Source organism: Rhinolophus ferrumequinum, chromosome 13 (assembly GCF_004115265.2).
Source record: "Rhinolophus ferrumequinum isolate MPI-CBG mRhiFer1 chromosome 13, mRhiFer1_v1.p, whole genome shotgun sequence".
Taxonomy (NCBI): domain Eukaryota; kingdom Metazoa; phylum Chordata; class Mammalia; order Chiroptera; family Rhinolophidae; genus Rhinolophus; species Rhinolophus ferrumequinum.
Genome location: NC_046296.1, coordinates 27,199,890 through 27,207,636, shown reverse-complemented (window position 1 = coordinate 27,207,636; position 7,747 = coordinate 27,199,890). Strand labels below are relative to the sequence as shown.

The 7,747-nt window shown below is 38.8% G+C and overlaps 1 pseudogene; it reads left to right on the top strand.

The window, feature by feature from the left end:
- The first annotated feature begins 1,346 nt into the window (after positions 1-1,346).
- Positions 1,347-1,743, top strand: LOC117032790 (phosphatidylinositol N-acetylglucosaminyltransferase subunit P-like; annotated as a pseudogene).
- The last annotated feature ends 6,004 nt before the right edge of the window (positions 1,744-7,747 follow it).

Sequence of the window (7,747 nt, the reverse complement as noted above, 5' to 3'; positions counted from 1 at the left end):
TATTTATTTGCTCTGTCAACTGGGAGGGCCTGAAAGAAATGACATCCCAGTAGCAATAATCACACCTTGAGCCCAGCTCTTGGTTTCTGATACTATTCTCCAATAAAAGGAAGCAGGTCTTCTTGGAGAAAAGCCTGATTCTAGGAATGGGACAGGAAAGATACAGTTTGAGCCCAGTGCATCTTCTAGTGCCAAGAAGTTAAAAAATGCTCAGAAGAAACAAAAACAAAATTCAAAAAACCCTGCAATGATGGTCATAGGCTATAGGGATATAGGAACCAACTGAAAGAGCTCCTAATGGCCAAAGATGGAAGAACTTGGACAACAAAATGAGTAAAGTAGTATTGTATTGTTACCCTAAGTATAAAATAAATATTCATGAGTCCATACTGATATAAATAAATGATTGACTAAATAAATAATTGGGGAAATTAGATATATCTGCACTGCAGAAAAGTTGCAAATAATTGATAGAGATATTCTGCCTGTAAGAGGGTGGAACATAATTCCCCACTCCTTAAATGTGAGCTGTGCCTGGTGACTTTCTTCCAGATAGTAGTACAGTATGGAAAGGGAGGGGGGATAAAAGAGTAAGTTTACAGTAGAGAAACCTGACAAACACTGTCTCAGCCAGGTAATCAAGGGTAACATCAGCAGTGAGAAGTCATTTTGATGGTATGTTCCCTTGATACGATATGATGAGGATGGCACTTTACCTCTCAGGTCTTCCTTCCCAAAACACATCACCTCAGTATAACCATGAGGGAAATATCAAATAGCAGTTGGAAGACATTCTACAAAATACCGGACCAGGACTCCTCAAAACACTCAAGAATCATCAAAAAAACAAGGAACATCTGAGAAACAGTCACAGCTAAGAGGAGCCTAAGGAGACATAACTGCCAAACATTATATGTATCCTGGATGGAATCCTGATACAGAAAAGGGACAATAGGGGAAAACCGAGGGAATCTCAAGTATGGACTTTAGTTAATAAGACTGTATCAAGATTGGTCTGTTAATTGTGTCAAATGCACCAAACTAATGCAAAATGCTAATGATAGGGAAACAGGATGTGGTATATATGAGCATTCTCTGTACTATCATCCCAATAATTCTGTAACTTGAAAACTGTTCTAAAAATAAAATTTTATTTTAAAATAAAGGGAATATGTGTGGTCCCTCCACAGCCATGGAGAGAGTCCCAGTGCACCTGCACCCAGAATGGGGGCACTATGGCGCCTTGGCCTTTCCCTCAATTTTTCCTCTCTAACCCCCCTCCCCGCCCCCCGCCCCGCATCACTTGTGCAGAGGACTCAGTGCTGAGATTGTCTAAAGCTGGGGAAATGGTGGAATATTCACCTTCATCATTGCCAGAAAGAGTGATTTATGGCTTTGTTCTTAAGCTCCCAGTTTGGCTTCTCACTATTACCTCCTGTGGGCTTTTATTCCTGAATCTTGACTAAATTCTTTAGGCCTAACCTTTTGGCCTCAAAAATATTGGGCAGTTGCATTACCTGTCTACCTCCTTATCTCTGTAGTATTGGTTACAGTAAGCAGCTATGTACTCTTATGTGGAGTTAACATGAGTACCGTTCTACTCAACTCCATTCATACAGTCATGAGTAACTATGCTAAAAACCAATATCGAGAGAGGCCATCCCAGCATTAACACGTATTCCTATTAGTGAAGTAAACCAAATGTTCTTTCTTGTATCCAAAGAACTTTACACCAAAATCTGACTTACATGCAGACATACTGACACCAAGCATTTATTTATAAGTTTTTTGAAATAGTAATTTTGACCATAATTATTTTGACTATCTCTCTTATTAATGCCCAGTATTGGGATATAAAAGAAAAGTAAGTCGAACTTATCTTAGATTAAGTTCCATTTATATTGTAAATGTTCTTAAACATTAGTTATTAATGGACAGAATAAATAAAGTACTGCATTACCAAAAAAATAAATAAATGAAAGGAATGAACTATTGGAACATACAACTCAGATGGATCTCAAGGGAATTACACTGAGTGAAAAAAGCCAAACTCAAAAGGTTACATTTATATAACATATAACAATTTACATTAAAGTTTTGAAAGAAAATGATAGAGAGTGAGAACAGATTAGTGGTTGCTAGGGTTTAGGGATGAAGGGAGAAGGGAGGACGTACGTGCAAACAGGTAGCAGGAAGGATCTGTGTGATGATGAAACAGTTCTGTAGCTTGACTACAGTGGTGGTTACACAAATGTACACATGTGTTAAAATTGCATAGAACTACATGCATACACACACACATGAGTGCACGTAAAACTGGTGAAATTGGAATAAGTTTTGTGGATTGTACTAATGTCATTTTCCTGGTTGTGATATGGTACTATAGTTATGCAAGTTGTTACCATTGGGAGAAATGAATAAAGGGTAAATGGAATCTCTCATTACATTTTTAAAGGCATTAGCTTTTGCTTTTATTCATTTTTCTTATTGACATATAATTCATATACCCTAAAATTCACCCTTGAAAGCATACAATTCTGTGGTTTTTAGTATAGTCACAGTTATGGAACTATCACCACCAATTTCAGAACACTTTCACCCCCCCTCCAAAGAAATACCATATGCGTTAGTAATCACTCCCCATTCTCCCTTCCCCTGTACTCTGTTAACTACTAACCTACTTTCTGTCTCTGTGGATTTGCCCATTCTGGATATTTCAAATAAGCGGAATCATACAACATGTGTTTTTTTGTGACTGGCTTCTTTCACTTAGCATGATTTCAAGATTCATCCATATTGTAGCGTGTATCAGTACTTCATTCCTTTCTGTGGTTGAGTAATATTCCATTACATAGATATGCCACATTTTGTTTATTCATTCATTAATTGATGGACAGATATCTAGATTGTTTCCACATTTTGAGTATTATGAATAATGCTGCTATGAACATTTATGTACAAGTTTTTTTAGAACATATGCTTTCAATTTTCTTCAATATATATACTTATGAGTGGAATTGTTGGGTTATTTGGTAACACTATGTTTAACTTTTTGAAGGATTGACACAATTTTCCAGGGTACTGTACCATTTTACATCCCCACCATCAGTGCACAAAAGTTGTGATTTTCCTCACTAACACATTTTATTGTCTGTCTTTTTTGTTATAGCCATCCAAGTGGGTGTGAGGTGATATCTCATTGTGGTTTTGATTTTCTATTTCTTATTGACTCATTTTCAATAGCTTTTGTCTTTCTAGGATTTTTTTCTATTTCATCTGTGTCATCTAATTTGTTGGAATACAATTGTTCATCGTTTTCCCTTATAGTCTTTTTTATTTTTGTGAGGGTGCTAGTAATTTAAGTAGTCTTTTCTCCTTTTATCTTCATTAGTCCAGCTAAAAGCTTGTCAATTTTGTTGATCTTTTCAAAGAATCTGCTTTTGGTTTTATTGATTGTCTCTGTTCTCTATTTCATGTATCTCTCTACTCTCCCCTCTCCCCTCCTTCCTTCCGTTTGCTTTGGATTTAGTTTGCTCTTCTTTTTCTAGTTACTTCAGATAAAAAAATTAGGTCATTGGTTTAAGATTTTTCTTCTTTTAAAATATAAGCATTTATAGCTTCTCTATTTTGTTCCAATTTTTTTTTTAGTATATGTGCTGCCGAAGCGAGCACAGCTTCTCTATTTTGTTTGTTTGTTTTTGCAACTTCACGTGAATCTATAATTATTTCAAAACAAACTTTAAAAGAAAGTATGTGCCAGGGGAACTGTGTGTGTCTGTGACTCAGCTATTGTACCTACCCTCAAGGAGCTTAGTCTACTGGAGAAAGATACAAATAGAGTGATTAGGGAGATAAGGAGGTGGCTGCCTGCTGCAGAGATGAGAGAAAACACTGAAGGATGTCCAAGAAAACCATGAAGGCACAACTGAGGGCTTGTACGAATGGAAGAGTGATGCTTTCATTATGGGAGCTCCATACTCAGAGAGGCCATCTGAAAATGAGACCTAGCTGGACCTTTAATGCATCAGCTTTAATGCGTCTTTTGGAGCAAAAATTAATATAAGACATGGTCTTATTTTACTATAATATAAGACCGGGTATAATATAATACCGGGTCTTATATTAATTTTTGCTCCAAAAGGCACACTAGAGCTGATCATCCCTGAGGATGCTGCCCCTTATTTCTCAGATCTTTAAGGACCACAGCTGAAGCAAGCCATTTGGGACCATGGATGAAACCACACTCTAAGGCTAATGTTCCTAGCTGAGGGCTTTTCTCTGCCGCTCAAAATGCTGAAAGATATGCCCCCGTCTACTACCAAGTCATTCAAAATATTAAAAATGTGCACATTGACTTCCTTCATAAAAGATAGCAAGAATGATGCCAAACAGGAAGGAAAGCCTAAAAAAATTTGTTGGGGTTGCTAATACTGAACACATTACTTTTAACTTTAATTTTTAAATAATTTCAAACTCACCAAAATAATTACAAGAACAGTATAATGAATTCCCATATACCCTTTACCCAACTTTCTCAACACTGTCAAACATTAACAACTTGCATTGAGTTTCCAACACTTGTTTAATGTTTTTATTTTAATTTTTTAATTTTTCAGTTACAGTTAACATCAAATATTATATTAGTTTCAAGTAACAGCACAGTGGTTAGACATTTATATAACTTACAAAGTGATCCCCTCGGTTAAGTCTAATACCCACCTGGCACCATACATAATTATTACGATATTATTGACTGTGCTGTACTTCACATCCCCATGACTATTTTGTAACTGCTGATCTGTACTTCTTAATTGATTCAGCTGTTCTACCCAGTCCCCTAACCCCTCTCCCATCTGGCAGCCATCAGTTTGTTCTCTGTATCTTTGCATTTGTTTCTGTTTTGATTGTTCTTTCATTTTGTTTTGTAGATTCCACATGTAAGTGAAATCATATAGTATTTGTCTTTCTCTGTCTGACTTATTTTGCTTAGCATTATACCATCCAGATCCACACATGCTATTGCAAATGGTAAGATTTCATTTTTTTTATGGCCGACTAATATTCCTTTTCATATGTGTACCACATCTTCTTTATTCAATCATCTATTGATGGACATTTAGGTTGCTTCCATGTCTTGGCTATTGTATATGAAATGTCCTACTTTGTCTCGTTATAGCCTTTCTTTTAAAGTCTATTTTGTCTGATGTAAGTATTGCTGCCCCAACTTTTTTTTCATTTCCATTTGCATGAATTATCTTTTTCTACCCCTTTACTTTCAATCTGTGTGTGTCTTTCGATCTGAAGTGGGTCTCTTGTAGGCAGCATATGTATGGATCTTGTTTTCTTACCCATTCAACCACCCTATGTCTTTTGATTGGAGCATTTAATCCATTTACATTTAAAGTAATTATTGATAGGCATGTGATTATTGCCTATGAATTATTTTATTATTCATTTTTTTATCTTTTTTTTCCTTTTTTTCTTTTTGTCTTCTTAAAGAAGTCCCTTTAATATTTTCTTATAATACTGCTTTGGTGGTAATGTACTCCTTTAACTTTTTTCTTGTCTGGGAAGATCTTTATCTCTCCTTCAATTCTAAATGATAGCCTTCCTGGGTAGAGTAATCTATGTTGTAGGTCCTTGCTTTTCATCACTTTGAATAGTTCATGCCAGTCCCTTCTGGCCTACAAAGTTTCTGTTGAGAAATCAGCTGAGTCTTATAGAAGGTCCCTTGTACATAACTTAACTGCTTTTCTCTTGCTACTTTTAAGATTCTCTCTTTGTCTTTAACCTTTGGCATTTTAATTATGATGTATCTTAGTGTGGGCCTCTTTGGGTTCATATTGTTTGAGACTTTCTGTGCTTCCTCTGCTTGTATGTCTATTTCCTTCATCAGATGAGGGAAGTTTTGTGTCATTATTTCTTCAAATAGGTTTTCAATCCCTTGCTCTCTCTCTTCTCCTTCTGGTACCCCTATGATATGAATGTTGTTACACTTGATGTTGTCCCAGAGGCCCCTTAAACTATTCTCATTTTTTAAAATTCTTTTGTTCTTTTTGTTGTTCTAAGTGGGTGTTTTTAACTACCTTGTATTCCAAATCGCTGATTCAATTCTCTGCTTCATCTAATCTGCTTTTGATTTCATCTAATGTATTCTTTATTTCCATGTATTCTTCATTTCTAGTTCCTTTTTATGGTTTCTGTCTTTTTGTGTAAGTTTTCACTGAGTTTATCTATTCTTCCCCTAAGTTAATTGACATCCTTATAACCAGTGTTTTGAATTCTATATGTGGTAGATTGCTTGTCTCCATTTTGTTTAGTTCTTTTTCTGGAGTTTTGTCTTTCTCTTTCATTTGGGACATGTTTCTTTGTTTCCTCATTTTGGCTGCCTCCCTGTGTTTGTTTCTTTGTATTAGGTAAGTGTGGGGACAGAGCCAGGAGTGCGGTTTCCAGGCTCTCAGCCTCATGTGGAAAGGTGCTGAGTCGGGTAGTAAATGGCCATCAACTGTGATTGGATGCCCATTAGCTGTGGCTAGTTGGCCGTCAGCTGTAACCAGTGAACCACTGGCTACTAATATACCTGCTGTGGCTATGTTAGTAGCAAATGGGGGCTATCAAGAAAATGGTGGCTGAGCTAGCAAAAGTGGATTGCAGTTAGCACAGTGGAGTGTGGATTGCAGATCATTTGGCTCCTGCTTTCTGTGTCTCCAACCCAGCCACCAGCGAGACTATAGTGGTGTGACTCCCCTATCTATGGCTCCATGGGTGTACCTTTTTGGCCTCACCATGTCCTGCATTCTTATGTGGGGAGTGGGACCAGAGACCCCGCATGATACCCTGCATGACAGTAAGGCTGTTATGTCTCCCAGTCTTCATAGGGTGTCCTTATTTAGTAGGTGTTCTGGGGGGCCCAGTGGTGCACACTCCCTTGTCACCTGAGTCAGGTGCTCTAGGCATGTCCCTTGTGTGGGTTGTGTGTGCCCTCCTGTTGTAGTTGAGCCTTGATTGCTTTTGGCACATCAGTGGGTAGGATTGACTCTCAAGCTGACTGGCAGCGAGGCCTAGTCATGACTACAGCAGACGAGCTGTTGTGTGGGGGCTGACCCCATGGTACCAGATTCACTTTAGCATGGCTCTGGTGCCTGCCAAGTCCACCCTTTGGGTGTGTTGTATGTGGAGCTAATTGGCTGGTGCTCTGGTGTGGTCTGAAGCTGGCTACTGGGTGGGTATGTTGGTTCTAGGGCCTGTTGTCAGGGGCTGTGGTGCAGACCAAGGTCAGCTACTGCCTGTGTCTGGCCTGGGGCCACCTGGTAGGGCCACAAAGTGATATGCAATTGGTAGCTGCCTGTGCTGGACTTGTAGGCACCTGGGAGTGGTTATGCTGTGAACCGAGGCCAGCTGCCACTAGTTTGAGGGCTGCTTGGCAAGAAGTACAGGACACACTGAGGCCAGCTGCTGCGTGTTTGGGGATTGTGGACCTTTGAGATATTTCAGGAAAGTCCACAGCATAAGCCAAGGCAAGCAGCTTGTGAGGAACAGCCGCTGAAAGAGGTTAAGACTGGTGTGTGGGTAGGGTATGGTAGGATCTCAGGGAATCACCAGGGTGGGGCAAGTAGTGTTAGCCAAGTTGATGGAGACTCAGATATGCCACCCACCTGTGCCTGCTGGCTGTGTTGGGGGAGGGATCAACAAAAAATGGTGCCTGCCAGTACTTTAGTTCCTGAGAGAGGTGCCCTCCAGCCCTTGC